The sequence below is a fragment of the Vicugna pacos genome, chromosome 4, assembly GCF_048564905.1.
Source record: "Vicugna pacos chromosome 4, VicPac4, whole genome shotgun sequence".
Classification (NCBI taxonomy): Eukaryota; Metazoa; Chordata; class Mammalia; order Artiodactyla; family Camelidae; genus Vicugna; species Vicugna pacos.
In genome coordinates this window covers 50,133,932-50,147,194 of record NC_132990.1, presented here as the reverse complement: position 1 = coordinate 50,147,194, position 13,263 = coordinate 50,133,932, and the positions used below count along the sequence as shown (strand labels likewise).

Below are 13,263 nucleotides of genomic sequence, written 5' to 3'. Positions count from 1 at the left end.
AAGCACCACTCACATGAAGATACAGGACATTTCCAGCCCACCAGAAGGCTTTCTCATCCCTGTCTCAGCCCATCTCCCTCAAAGGTAACTCCTATTCTGACTTTTAAAACCACAGATTAGCTCTTACTGCTTTAGAACATCATATAAATGGAAACATACAGTGGGTATGTTCTTGTGTATGGCTCCTTTCACTCAACATTTTGTCTGCGAGATTCATCTGTGTTGTGTGTTAGAGTGGCAGTTCATTCTTCTCCATTGATGTGTAGGATTCCATCACATGAATTACACCATAATTTATTTGTTTACTCTACTGTTAATGGACATTTAAGTTATTTCCAGTATTTGGTAATTATAAATAGTGCTATGACTGTCTTGGTAGGACTAATCACTTACTTCTGTTGGGTATGTACCTGGAGTAGAATTTCTGGATCAAAGAGGAGGCATACACATGAGCCTCATATGAGCAGGGATGCTGGAGTCCCAGATGAGGTCTCCAGAGACGTTATTGGGAGTTGACACTTAGTTTCCACGGGTATTGTCAAACAGTTTTCCAAAGTAACTGTACAATTTTACATCCCCACCAGCAATGTATGAGAGCTCCAGTTGTTCCACACCCTTGTCACCTCTTGGTATTGTCCATACTTTTCCTTTTAGCCATTATGGTGGGTTGGCAGTGGTATCTCGTTGTGCATTTCTCTGATGACTAAGGATGCTGAACACATTTTATATGCATACTGGCCACGTGGGTGACCTCTCCTGTGAACTAGGCCTTCTCTCTTCAGTGGTGCTGACTGAGCCCAGAAAAGAGGGGCCGGGTGTCCTATGAAAAACAATTGAAGGACCAGGGGGAACACAAGCACACTCTGCAAACCTCTAATGGGCTGAGCTGGGGTAGAAGGAACAAAAGTGGTCTGTGGCTCCCTAGCACTCAGAAGACGTTGATTTACAGAGGTTACCAGGACATGGATTTCCAATCAGCACAAGGAACTGTCTAAAAATAAAAAATGCCCCAGGAGGCACCGGGCTGATTGAGGAGGTGGTGAGAACCTGTTATGACAGTCACATGAGCAGGGATGCTGGAGTCCCAGATGAGGTCTCCAGAGAGGTTATTGGGAGTTGACAAGATGAGATTTAAGGCCCTTCAAGACCTGATTATGAAAGGCATGTTTGGAGCCACTGAGTGGAGAGGACAGGGACTTAGAGATCAGTTCTCTTTAAAATTTTTGTTTTCTAGCCTGTTTGCACTATTCTCCCTGGTTGATCTCATTCCCTTAGTCACTCGGGAAAGTACCTTCTGAAAACACAGGGAGACAAAATACAGCGTTTGACTCCATCACTCTCTGTGGTGGCTACGAGCCCCATCCCAGTTCTCACGGAGCCTCAGAGGTCTACATGTCAGTCACAGTGGTCAGATGGTTTAAATTAGGAAAGCACGTGTGCCTGTACCAGTATATGTTTTCATTTTGCATCTCTTGAGGTCATCACAGAGCCTGAGTCACTGCACGAATCACTGTAAGCAACAGGGTTCTAGGAAAAGACTCTGAATCCATGGCCCTGTCCCAGCTGGCCTGCCCACCTACCCATCTGCCCTGCAAATCCTACTATAGCGTACGCCACTCTGCAGCTCCTCCTCCCCACCTCTCTGCAACTGCCCTGGCTTGGGCCACCATGACATGCTCTCACTAGCCTCTGTCTCTTCCATGGCTTCTTTCTCCACATCAGCTGAAAAGTGTTCTAGCAGCTAAGTAGTTAATACAAACAGGAGGGGCTGTCAGAGTTCTGCTGTCAGAGGCATCATCTTATTGCATCCACAACCCCCTCCCCGAGACTGAAAGCTACTTGAAGGCAAGCATCCCTGTCTCCTACAGCCCATTGTAAAGCCCCACCTCTCTCAGGTGCTTCAGGCAGGTTTGTTGAGTAAGTGAATGAATGAATGCCTGGCATTGCTACTGGCTTTGACAGCCGTAAGACAAAAGCCTTGGCGGAATAAAAGTTGGCTTACAGGAAAGCTTGTGAGCTCACTCCTGTTCTCACTCTCCATTTCACAAACACAAACTTTGACATCTCACCTCCGAGCAGGTGTTAACACAGGTACAGCTTTATGACCCGAGTTTCTGTATTTTCTGAAAAAGCAGTATGAAAATTAGCATGAACAAAGGGATCCTACCAAAAAAAAAAAAAAAAAAAGCCAGCCCAACAAAAATGTGGGAAGAGGAAAGGAACAGGCAATTCACATAAAAAAGATACGAATGGCTAGTAAGCCTATGAACAGAGAACCGAACTCACCCAAATTACAGAAACGTAAATCGAGAGAGGAGACATCAGTTCTCATCTCTCAGATTAACAAAGATGAAAACGTCTGAGAATCTCCGATATTCACAAGATGTGCAGGAGACCAACACACAGAAGAGAAGTACACATTGGTACACCATCTCTCAAGGCAAGCTGAGCAGTATCTCTCCAAATGCACATAACCTTTGACTCAGCAATTCACTTCTAGGAATTTATCCTGCCAGTTTACTCACTGAATTGTATAAAGATCTATGTACAAATCGTCTGGTTATTACCTATATTAGCAAAAGACTGGAAACCACGTAAGAGTTCATCAACAGGGCACTGGGCAAATGAATGATAATGTAGACCCTAGAACACCACGAACGCCATCCTTGAGGCTACTGTTGCCCATTATGTCTCTGTACCGCCACACAGCAAGCACTAGTCTGCACAGACCACATACCAAGCACAGTGCTAAATGCTCTGCGTGAACTATCTCACGCAGTCCTAGTAACTCTGTGAAGTAGGTATTTTTTAATTCCCATTTAAGATGAAGAAACTGAAATGCAATAATCTGACTGGACCAGTTTCCTAGGGCCACCATAACAAAGTACCACAAACTGGATAGCTGAAAACAGCAGAAATCTATTCCATTACAGTTCAGGCGGCCGGAAATCGGAAATCAAGATGTCGGCAGGGTTGGCTCCCTTTGGAGCCGCTGACAGACTCCACTCCATGCTTTTCTCCTCGCTTCTGGGGGCTGCTGGCCATCCTTGGCTCTCCCTGCCTGTGCCTGCATCACTCCAACCTCTGACTCCGTCATCTCCCCTGTGTGTGTCCTCTCCTCTTCTCATAAGGACACCAGTCATTGGATTTAAGGCCCACCCTAACCCAGTAGGATCTCATCTTAACTAATTACATCTGCAAAGACCCTGTTTCCAAAGAAGGTCACATTCTGAGGTTCCGAGGGGACACAGTCATATAATCCGCTACAGTGACGAAGGTAACAAAGCCAGCAAGCAGTAGAGCTGGCAGGCAATCCGTGCTCATTGCTACCGCTCAGGCCACCTTCCCCCAGCAGCTGTCACTTCTGTAACGCTGACAGAGTCCCAGGCCCTGTCTCAAGCATGTTAAATACAATAACTCATTTAGTCCCCACAATGACTCCACTTTATAGATCATAGCTGGGGAAGTCGAGGCACAGGGAGTTAAAAGTTACCTGAGATTATACAGCCACTAACGGACAGACCTCAGATTTGAACCCAGGGAGGCATGTTCTTAACCACTACGCAAAATTGCCTGCCGGCACCCTGAGAATTAGAGTTAAGAAAACATTTCTCTCTCCTGCAAGACCGGTCTTTTTCTAAATCAGACATGACCTGGCCTCCAATTCATCTTTCCTCCCTTTCCCTTTTGGCTCTCATGATTCATCTCAGAGCTGATGTGAGTGTCCAAAAACAGTTGCTGTCTTCAGCTAGGACCCTGGCACATTTCCCCTCCTTATTCTGCGTCGGGTATTCTTAACCTAGGCTTTGGAAAGGCTTTCAGAGCGACGCATGTGCCCACGGAAATGACATGCAAACTGTTGTATGCGTGGACATTTTCATTTTTCTGGAGCAAGGGTCCATGGCTCCCATCCCATCGTATTCTCAAAGACTTTCCTGATCCTAGTTTTCAAATTTTCTGCTCTTTTTTTTTTTTTTTGACATTTTACTAGTTATGTTGTCTGTGCCAGTTTATTTTAAGCAATCTCATACCCTTTCAATGGTGTAAATGGAATGCAGTTTAACAACCATACACAAATGCATATAATGTTGCCATCCAGTCTGACTTTTTAAATCTTCCCGGGTTTGCACGGAGAAGTCCGCCTTCCCAGCTCTCCGATCCCTTGTTTTCTGAGTGGTTTTGAGCCCATCCCAGCTCTGGCCAGGTGTTCATCCTGTGCTCATAGACACCAAACATGTAAGCAGGGTGCACTGAAAAAGGCAATTGGTTACAGAAGCCTAGAGCTCTGGTGCTCAGTGGAGGTTCTAGGCTGGCCAGGTACAAGGCAGTGTGACTTTAAAGCCTTAGCTGGGCCTAAATTTCTCCAGAACACAAAGGAGAAGGCAGGAAGGCAAAAGAAATAACCCACAGCTGTGGACCTGACCTTTCCAGCAGCCTGCCTTCCCTGGGGCCTTTTTCAGTGAGCTCTAGCCACGTGCCCCACCACGTGGCCCTCCCCCAATCACAGGCCCCATCATTAGTTCTCGGACCCTGAACATTCTATTACCCGGGCCTTCCCATGTGCCCCACTGCACACCACACACCCCTACCCGTGCTCCACTTTGTTCTAGCCCCGCCAGGTGCTTCTGCATGTCCCCACCATGCTCCATAAAGACAAAAACTAAACAAAAACAACCAGAAAGAGCCCTGGAGTTTTGATTTTGAGTCAAGGCTTAAATGAATTCATTTGTAGGTTTAAATAAAAACACTATCTGAAAGCCATGGCCAAGGGAAAAGTTGGCGATAACTAGCACTCACCTTGGCGCTCACAGTGCAGTGGTCTGTGTTTGCAGGATGAGACTCACAGTATTAGATGTTCATTAGCGCTTATTAGGAATGATTAAGCTTATTATTTAATAAACTTATTAGAAACAAGCTGCTTATTAGAAATTCAGAATCTCAGGCTCCCTCCTGAGCCTACTGAGCCGAAATCTGCATTAACAAGATGCCGAGTGATTCCAGTGTTAGAGAAGCACTAGTCTGGAACACAAAGGCTCATTTCTTAAGTTTCCCAAACCCTGGAGAGCCCCTGGTTTTTTCTGGGGAATACACACCCCACTTGGATGACCTGGGATAATTCCTATTCGGATTCACTGTGCTTTTCACAAAAACGGGTAATAAGACCTGCCCTTCCTTCTTACGGGGTTACTGTGAGTGTCAGGTGAGAGCATGGGTTCATTCCATTTATTGTGAGGGGGCTGACAGGGGCTGCAGGCTTGGCAGGGAGCAGAACGGGTATGGTTTCTGCCCTCACGGAGCTGATGGCCTGGTGGGGTGGGAAGCCACATAGATGATGTTGTGTGATTTTCGTCATTATCACAGGGTTTTCCGTTACTTATTCTTTTACATAATCATTCATTCAATGATCAGTTATTTACTAAAACATAAGGTACTTGCACTATGCCAAGCGCTAAGCTCTGAGCTCGACACTAGGGAAGGAGAAATAAGTGAACCATAAACTCAGCTCTCGAGGGTATCAGTCTAGTGAGAGATAAGGATGATGATTACATTTAGAAGACACTATGGCTGGTTGTCTGAGGTGTACTCAGAGGGCTATGGGAGCACAGGTGAGGCAATGACTGGCTTTGCTTTAAAGAAGGATTACAAGTTCGCTGTGTTGAGAAGGGAGAGAACAGCATTCCAGGCAGAAGGAATAGCAGGACAGCGAGGCGAGGGCACGTGTGCTTGCACCACGGCCAGAGGGTAAGGAGGAATGGAGGGGAGTGCCAAGAGATGGTTTCGGAGAAGTACCTTGGGGCCAGATCTTAAATGGTCCTGGAGTTCGATGACAAAGAATCTGGTAGGAAATGGGGAGTCCCTGAAGAGCGAGGAATAACATTGTCAGAGCTACACTTCACCGAGATCTTTCAACAGCAGCATGAGAAGGAAAGGCTTGGGGCAGAAAGACTCATCAGAGGCTCTGACAATAACTCGGGGGTAGTGATTGTGGGGATAGAAATGAACAGAAGAGATATTAAGGAAACTAGAATGGATAGGACTTCAGATCAAATGAATGTGATGGTGAAAGGTAGGGAGGTTTCTGGCTCAGAGCCTGGGTGGATCATGTTACTGTTAACCAAGACAGGGGGACACTGGAGGAAGACTGCATGAGCCTGAGTCGGGCCTGTCGGGTGCAAAGTGCCTTTGGGACACCTTGTTGGCTTTGTCCTATAGGCTGGAGTCACAGATGCCTAGAACTGAGAAGAATGGTCCAGGCCCCATGAATTTGGGAGTTGCCAATGTACAGGGGGTAGTTGGAGCCATGGGAGTGAATGGGACTGTAGGAGGCTGTGGATGGAAAGGAATAGGGTTGAGAGAGGCACTAACATGTAAGGGATGAGAAGAAGAGATGAGTCTGTGAAGAAGGCTGAGTGAGGCCAAGAGGCACTTCTGCCTCATCACCCACCAGATTTATCTCCCAGCAACAGCCCTGGGGCCACCTCCTCAGGAGCCCCAGGGTGAGTGGTGACTCAGGCTGGGGAGCTGAGAAGAACTGAGACAGGGACAGCTCTTTCACAAATCTGTTTTTCTTCCAGAGAAAAACAGGACGTAAGATAAAGGAGAAACAAAAGCAAAAAAAAAAAAAAAGTGCTTGAATGTCTCTAGGTTTTCAGATCAGACAAGATCTGGGTCCAGTACCTCCTAGCGTCGAAGAAAGCCTCCCAGACTGTCCCAGGTTGACTCCAGTGAGCTCATTCTTTCCTTATCATTAAGAGAGAAGAGAATCTGGCCTTATGATTAACAAAAGGAAAATTTTATAAAACAAAATGAGGGACAAGAAATGGTCCCCCAGTTATGCCACCTGTTTCATGTTTCTCCATACAAACAGGCCTGTGCCTTTAAACAGATAATGGCTCCTAGTGGCCAAATTATTGATCTATTTGGTGTTCTGGCTTTAAGGGAAGAGTGAATTGGCCTCTTTAGAAATGTTGGCAGCCTGGCTGGTCCATTAGTAAGACTGAAAAATCAAAACATTGACTGGAAAAGGCCATGATGACTGGGCTCAGCAGGAGTCATCGATAGATGATGTCATTTCAGAAATAAGCAAGCCAAGGTCACGAGGCCCCTGGGCAGAGTCAAACTGCCCCTCATGGCCCATCGCCACCCTCTTTCACAGATACAGACGTCTCCCAAGGGGACACAAGGGCCTGAGCCAGAACTGGCTTTATTTTACCCTTTCTTTGCTCAGTTTGAATCTAGAGGAATACGATTTTAGAACCTGATTCTAGAGACTGTGACATTCAGCAGGTCATTAAGGAAGACCCTCGGTGCTCTCCTGCGATGCTCCTTTCACCCTCTTCCCCTCTCCCTGGTCTGTCTCCGCCTCTTCTCACACTCCTCATCCTGGAAATACCCGCCTCCCCTCTAGGCCCTGTCCCCAGCTCCTACAACCTTCTCTCTTCCTTCCTTTCTCCTTCAAGCTTTTGGAAGAGCTGTTGGCTCTGTCTCCAGGCTTCAGCTCCCATTAGCTTCTGCCTCTTCCTCTCGCTAACACTAGTAATATTGTCGGTACCAAGCACTGGACCAAGGGCTTTCCCTGCATCATCCCTCTTAATCCCCACAGCAACCCCCTATGAAATGGGTGCTATTATTATCCCCATCACACAGAGGAGGAAGCTGGGGCTCAGACACACAGGTTGGGTGACTGGCTTCAGTAAAGCAGTGGCAGATCCCATTCTTGAACCCTCCGCAATGCCCTGGCCGAAGTCACCCATGAATCCTGCCAATCCTGGTGGCCCTTTCCCAGTCTTCATCCCCTCTGTCTCTCTGCAGCAACTGGCACCACCAGTCTCTCTCCTCCCTTGGCTCTTGGGGACCAGTTTCCCCCACACTTTCCCTCCTTTGCACAGGGGGCCCCTGGATTTTATCCCTGGCACTTCACTTTTCTCATGATAGAAAGTCTTCCAAGGGAAACTTTGAGTCCTCGGGATTCCAGGTCCACTGGAGACCATCTTGCCCACTCCCTTATCGCTCCAGGTCACTCTAAGTGTGTGGCAGAGCTGGAGCTAGAGCCAGGTGTCTTAACCTCCAGGTCAGTCCACCTCCTATTACTCAGAGCTGCCACTATCTACTTGTTTTCTGCTGAGCAGCAGGAAGCAGCCCAGCCCTGGAGGGAGGGAGAAGGTGGGAGACCCTGATAAGGTGGGGTGGAGGCTATTTTTAGAGGACACTGGCTTTCCACTTAGGCTGGGAGGAACTCAAGGGCCAAGATCTTCTAAAATGTGGGTTTGCAAGACTAGCTCATTAAATACAATGAACACACTGAAGTGACAGTGCTCCTTGCTTTCACGCTCTGCCTGTTTGTTGTGTGGCTGGAATTGATAAGACCCTTACTATTTGTCTCCATTTCCTCTTAGTTCAATCTGAGAGGCTTTAGAAAAAAATATATGATAGAAAGTAAAGTAGAAACAAAAATGAAACATCAGGAAGAGGGCGCTATTGTCTGAGCAAAGGAAAGTTCTGGACAGCAGCAGACCAAAGAAAAGGGGCTGTTGATGGGGTGCTCACGGATCCCCATGATCTGCCTGAGCCCAGGACGTGCCAGGAAAGAGATGAGAAAGGCTAGTGGAGACTCAGCCTGGTGTGTCCAGCAGCATGTGACCCTGAGCAGGGGTCTCTGCAGATTTTTGCAGGGAACAAAATGGCTGTCGCTGCTGAGTGAAAGATGGGGATTTTTGAGGTGTTCCCGCTGAGGGTCCAGAACCTGGATTAGGGTCTGGTTCTGTGATTTGGACAGGGAGAAGCTTAGACTAGGCCATCTCCGAAAGTCTGAGAGGGCAATAGTTAAGGCCAGAGAGGTGGCGATGGGGCTGTGTCTGCCTGCAGGGCTCCGAGGCAGCATCATAAGCACCATATAGATGGGGAAACTGAGGCCAGGGAGCGGTTGGACTGGAGCCTCTAGCCCTGCCCCGTTCATTGGGTCTAAAGCTGTTTGACTCACAAGCTTCTTTGCGAAGGTGATGGCTGCCACTCAGCAGAGGTGCCCGTAATTACCGCGGGGCGCGCTTCCTGGGCGGTGCACGGCCCGGCTATTCCGAGGGTCCTAACAGGTCTTAGAATAAGGCCCGAGTCAGAGGGACCGCCAAAGTTTCCGGTTTCCACAACCCCTCCGGATATGCGCGGCTGTGCCCACAGCGTCCCAGGTCCGGAGCCGGTGAACAGGTGGGGGGAGCGCCTGCGGTAAAGAGCGTGCCCTACTGCTCTCACGGCCCCGGCCACGAGCTCCATCGCAGGAACCGAACCCTTCCCCTACAAATGGGGAAACCGAGGCCCAGAGAAGGGAGGAGGCTTGCCAAGTCCACCCAGTGAGCTGACGATAGCCAGGAGCCTCGCGCCTCCGGGCTCCTCCGCTCCACTTCGGCGCGAAAGCCGTGTTACTAGGAAGCTTTAAACCTTGTCATCTCCTGCAGTTTGGGAAACTTTTCCTGCTGCAAACAGTCGCGGCCGGATCGCGGGTATCGCGTCCATCTGAGAGCGTACGCCCCCACTCCCACTTCCAAAGCTTCCGTAACCCGAGGGGAGGCGGCGCCTGGGCGCCTGGGTGCCGGGCTCGGCCGCACCTGTAGCCTGTAGTGCGCTGGACGCCGAGCCACCAAGCCCTGGAGTCAAGCGCGCGGCGGGGGCGTCTGCCTCGCTAAGACCCCGGCCCTCAGCGCTGCTCCTCGAGAGTCCCCAGGTCCTTCTCCCGTTTACAGACGCGGCGCCGGGGTCTAGAGGGAAGGGAGCCCTGGCCAAGGCCACGCGCGTCGAGTGCCGCTGACGAGAGCGCCGGACTCCGGACCCCGAGACCCGGGCTCCTCAGCCCTGAGGCAACCCGAGGCGGCGGCTATTTATAGAGGGAGCCACGCTCAGTCCCTCTTGGCGGCGGCGGCGACAGCTGAATATTTTGCCCAGATATGGCTGGGGCCCGGCGCGGGGGCAGGGAGCCCCACGAGCCCGAGGGGACCCCTGGCCGGGTGGGAGACTTACCGGGCCGGAGAGCCACGGAGGCTGGCGCGGGCGCTGGCGGCGGCGGGACGAGCGCGGGCGGCCGACTGACGGGCGCGGGCGGCGGGCGGGCGAGCGGAGCGCGGGGCTGGACGAGCTCCCGGGCGGCCGCGGGCGGGCGGGCGCTGTGGGCTCCGGGGGTGGGAGTCAGGGGCGGTCCCGGCTCCGCGCTGTCACCGCGCCCCGCCCCGCCCGCCGCCCTCTCCCTCCTTACCTCTCCCTCCACTCGGGGGCGCCGGGGCGCAGCACACAGTCCCCGGCGAGGGAGCAACACCCACTGGGTGTCCGGGGGGCCCGCCCGCTCCGAAGCTTGGTTCCGCGGCCAAGTGGGTGTGCGTGGCCTCCTGTCTGCGTCTCGGTTTGTCCACTTGTACCAGGTAGAGTTATGTGGGAAAAGGTGGGCGGATTTTCATTCTGTGGGTTCTGAGATGTAAGAATCGGTAGGTCCTTGGATGGAGCAAAGCTAGCCAAGAGACTGCTGCACCTTTACCTCTTTTGAAGCAACGACCCGTCCCATCTTATTAGCAGCTCAGCAAGGTCTGATTTGAGCAGAAGCTTTAATCACGATCGTTTTGTGAACACGTAGTTCCAAAAGAGTCAAATGCATTCTCTCTGTACTGGGAGAACCAGAGTATCCAAAATAATGATTTAAAATAACCACAACAACAACAAAAAAACCCACCTTTTTTCTTCCAGTTTTATTGCAATATGATTGATATACAGCACTGTATAAGTTTAAGGTGTACAGCGTGATTTGATTTACATACATCATGAAGTGATTATCACAAGTTTAGTGAACATCTATCATTTTATATAGATACAAAATTAAAGAGAAAAAATGTTCTCTTGTGATGAGAACTCAGGATTTACTCTTAAAAACTTTCATATATTAGGTACAGCAGTGTTTTTATATGTATCATGTTGTACATTTTATCCCTAGTACTTATTTATCTTATAAATGCAAGTTTGTATCTTTTGACTGCCTTCATCCAATTCCCCACTCCCCCACCAACCAAAGTCTGATTTCATTGTCTGAGTTTGTTTTTTAAGTATAATTGACCTACAACATGTTAGTTACTTTTGCACAACATAGTAATTTGATATTTCTATACATTTCAAATTGATCACCATGATAAGTCTAGTTACAATATGTCAACATATTAACACTGTACATTTCATACCCCTGACTGATTCTATTTTGCAACTCGAAGTTTGTACCTCTTAATCTTCCTCACCTATTTCTCTCCTCCGCCAAACCCTCTCCCCTCTGGCAATCACCTGTTTGTTCTCTTTCTATAATTCTTCCTATTGTATGCTTGTTCATGTGTTTTGCTTCTTAGATTCCACATGTAAGTGAAATCATATGTTATTTGCCTTTCTCTGACTTATTTTGCTTAGCGTAATACTCTCTAGATCCATCCATGTCATTGCAGATGGCAAGATTTCATCCTTGTTTATGGCTGAGTAATATTTCACTGTATATATATACACTACAACTTCTTTATCCAGTCATCTGTTGAAGGACGTTTATGTTGTTTCCACATCTTGGCTATTATGGTAAACAGTGCTGCTATGAACATTGAGGTGCATATATCTTTTTGAATCAGAGTTTCCTCTGGATATACACTCATGAGTGGGATTGCTGGATCATATGGTAAGTCTATTTTTAGTTTTTTTTTTTAGGAATCTCCTTACTGTTTTCCATAATGGCTGCACCAAACTACATTCCAACAGTGTAGGAGAGGTTCCCTTTTTTCTACACCCTGTCCGGCATTTATTGTTTGTGGATTTTTTAATTATGGCCATTCTAACTGGTGTGAAATGATACCTCATTGTAGTTTTGATTTGTATTTCTCTGATAATTAGTGATATTGAGCATTTTTTCATTCATGTGCTTATTGGCCATTTATCTGTCTTCATTGGAAAATTGCTTGTTTAGGTCTTCTGCCCATTTTTGGATTGGGTTGTTTGTTTTTTGTTATTAAGTTGTATGAGCTGTTTATATGTTCTGAAAATTAAGCCTTTGTCAGGTTCATCATTTGCAAATTTTTTCTTCCATTCCATAGGTTGTCTTTTTGTTTTGCTTATGGTTTCCTTTGCTGTGCAAAAGCTTTTAAAGACTAGTATATTTTCCAGGAGCAAACCGCTTAAACCCGAACAGAAACTTCAAGTGTTTTAATTTCTAAAATGGCTCATAAAAAGGAATTTGTGTGGATGGAAGGTAAGGTGTCTTTGGATTATTATGGGAAAGTTTCTGGTGGGGTAGACCCTATTAATACCAAATTTTTGATGTTGGTATACAGATTAATAATGAGAAACATTTTTAAAAATCTCATTTCCATAAAATGTATTGCTACGTTACAAAACCCTCACAGCTATAAGAGAATACTCTTCTCAAGAGATAATGTGCCATATATATTGAAAGTAATGCAATTATATTTCAGATTTTAATTTTTAACCACTTTTTGTTGTAGGATCAAATATTTAAGAAAAGGGCATACAACTTAAGTGTGCAGGTTCAAGAATTTTTGTCATGAGAACATCTGTTGCAACCACCACTAAGAAATAACACTGCCAGTAGCCAACTTGTGCCCTTCTGGGTCACAACCCCCTCCTAAAGATGATCACTTCTTAACTCTTACGGTGATCACTTCCTTGCTTGCCTCTTTCCTCCAGAGTTTATTTTCATTTGCTCAACTCCATGTTGTGAGATTAATTGGTGTTGGTTCATGTGCCTGTAATTTGTCTACTCTCATTGCTGTAGAAGTAGGTTTCCATTGCGTGAATATACCGCAGTTTTTAAAAACATCCATTTTACCACTAACTTGACATTTAGGTTGTTTCTGGGTTTTAGCTATTACCAGTTGTGCTGCTGTGAACATTCTTTTCCAGTATTCTCCTGTGCCGGTGCACACATCTTCAACACACTTGGAATTAACAGAAATGGAAACATTTTTGCCATTCTGGTACATGAGTAGAGGTATCTCATTGAGGCTTGAATTTGCATTTCCCTGTGTCCTAATGGGTTGAGCACCTTTTCATGTTTATTGGCCAGTTGGATTTCCTCTTCTGGGACATGTTTGTTCAACTGTATTGCCCATTTTGCTTCTGGATCATCTTTTGTTTATTGAATATATATAATCTGTTTTCCTGCTATATCTATGTATCTGTATCTACCTCTATGTATTCCTCCAATCTGTGCTTTGCCTGTTCACTTTCATAATGTCTTTGATGAAC

The 13,263-nt window shown here is 47.3% G+C and overlaps 1 protein-coding gene across 1 annotated transcript in view; it reads right to left on the bottom strand.

Annotated features, from left to right (window-relative positions):
- TMOD1 (tropomodulin 1) overlaps positions 1-10,146 on the bottom strand; it is a 78,312-nt gene extending 68,166 nt beyond the window's left edge. The window contains exon 1 of the mRNA XM_072959783.1: positions 10,009-10,146. The gene's annotated coding sequence lies outside the window, so the exon portion shown is untranslated. The remainder of the gene's footprint in view (positions 1-10,008) is intronic.
- Between the last annotated feature and the right edge of the window lie 3,117 nt (positions 10,147-13,263).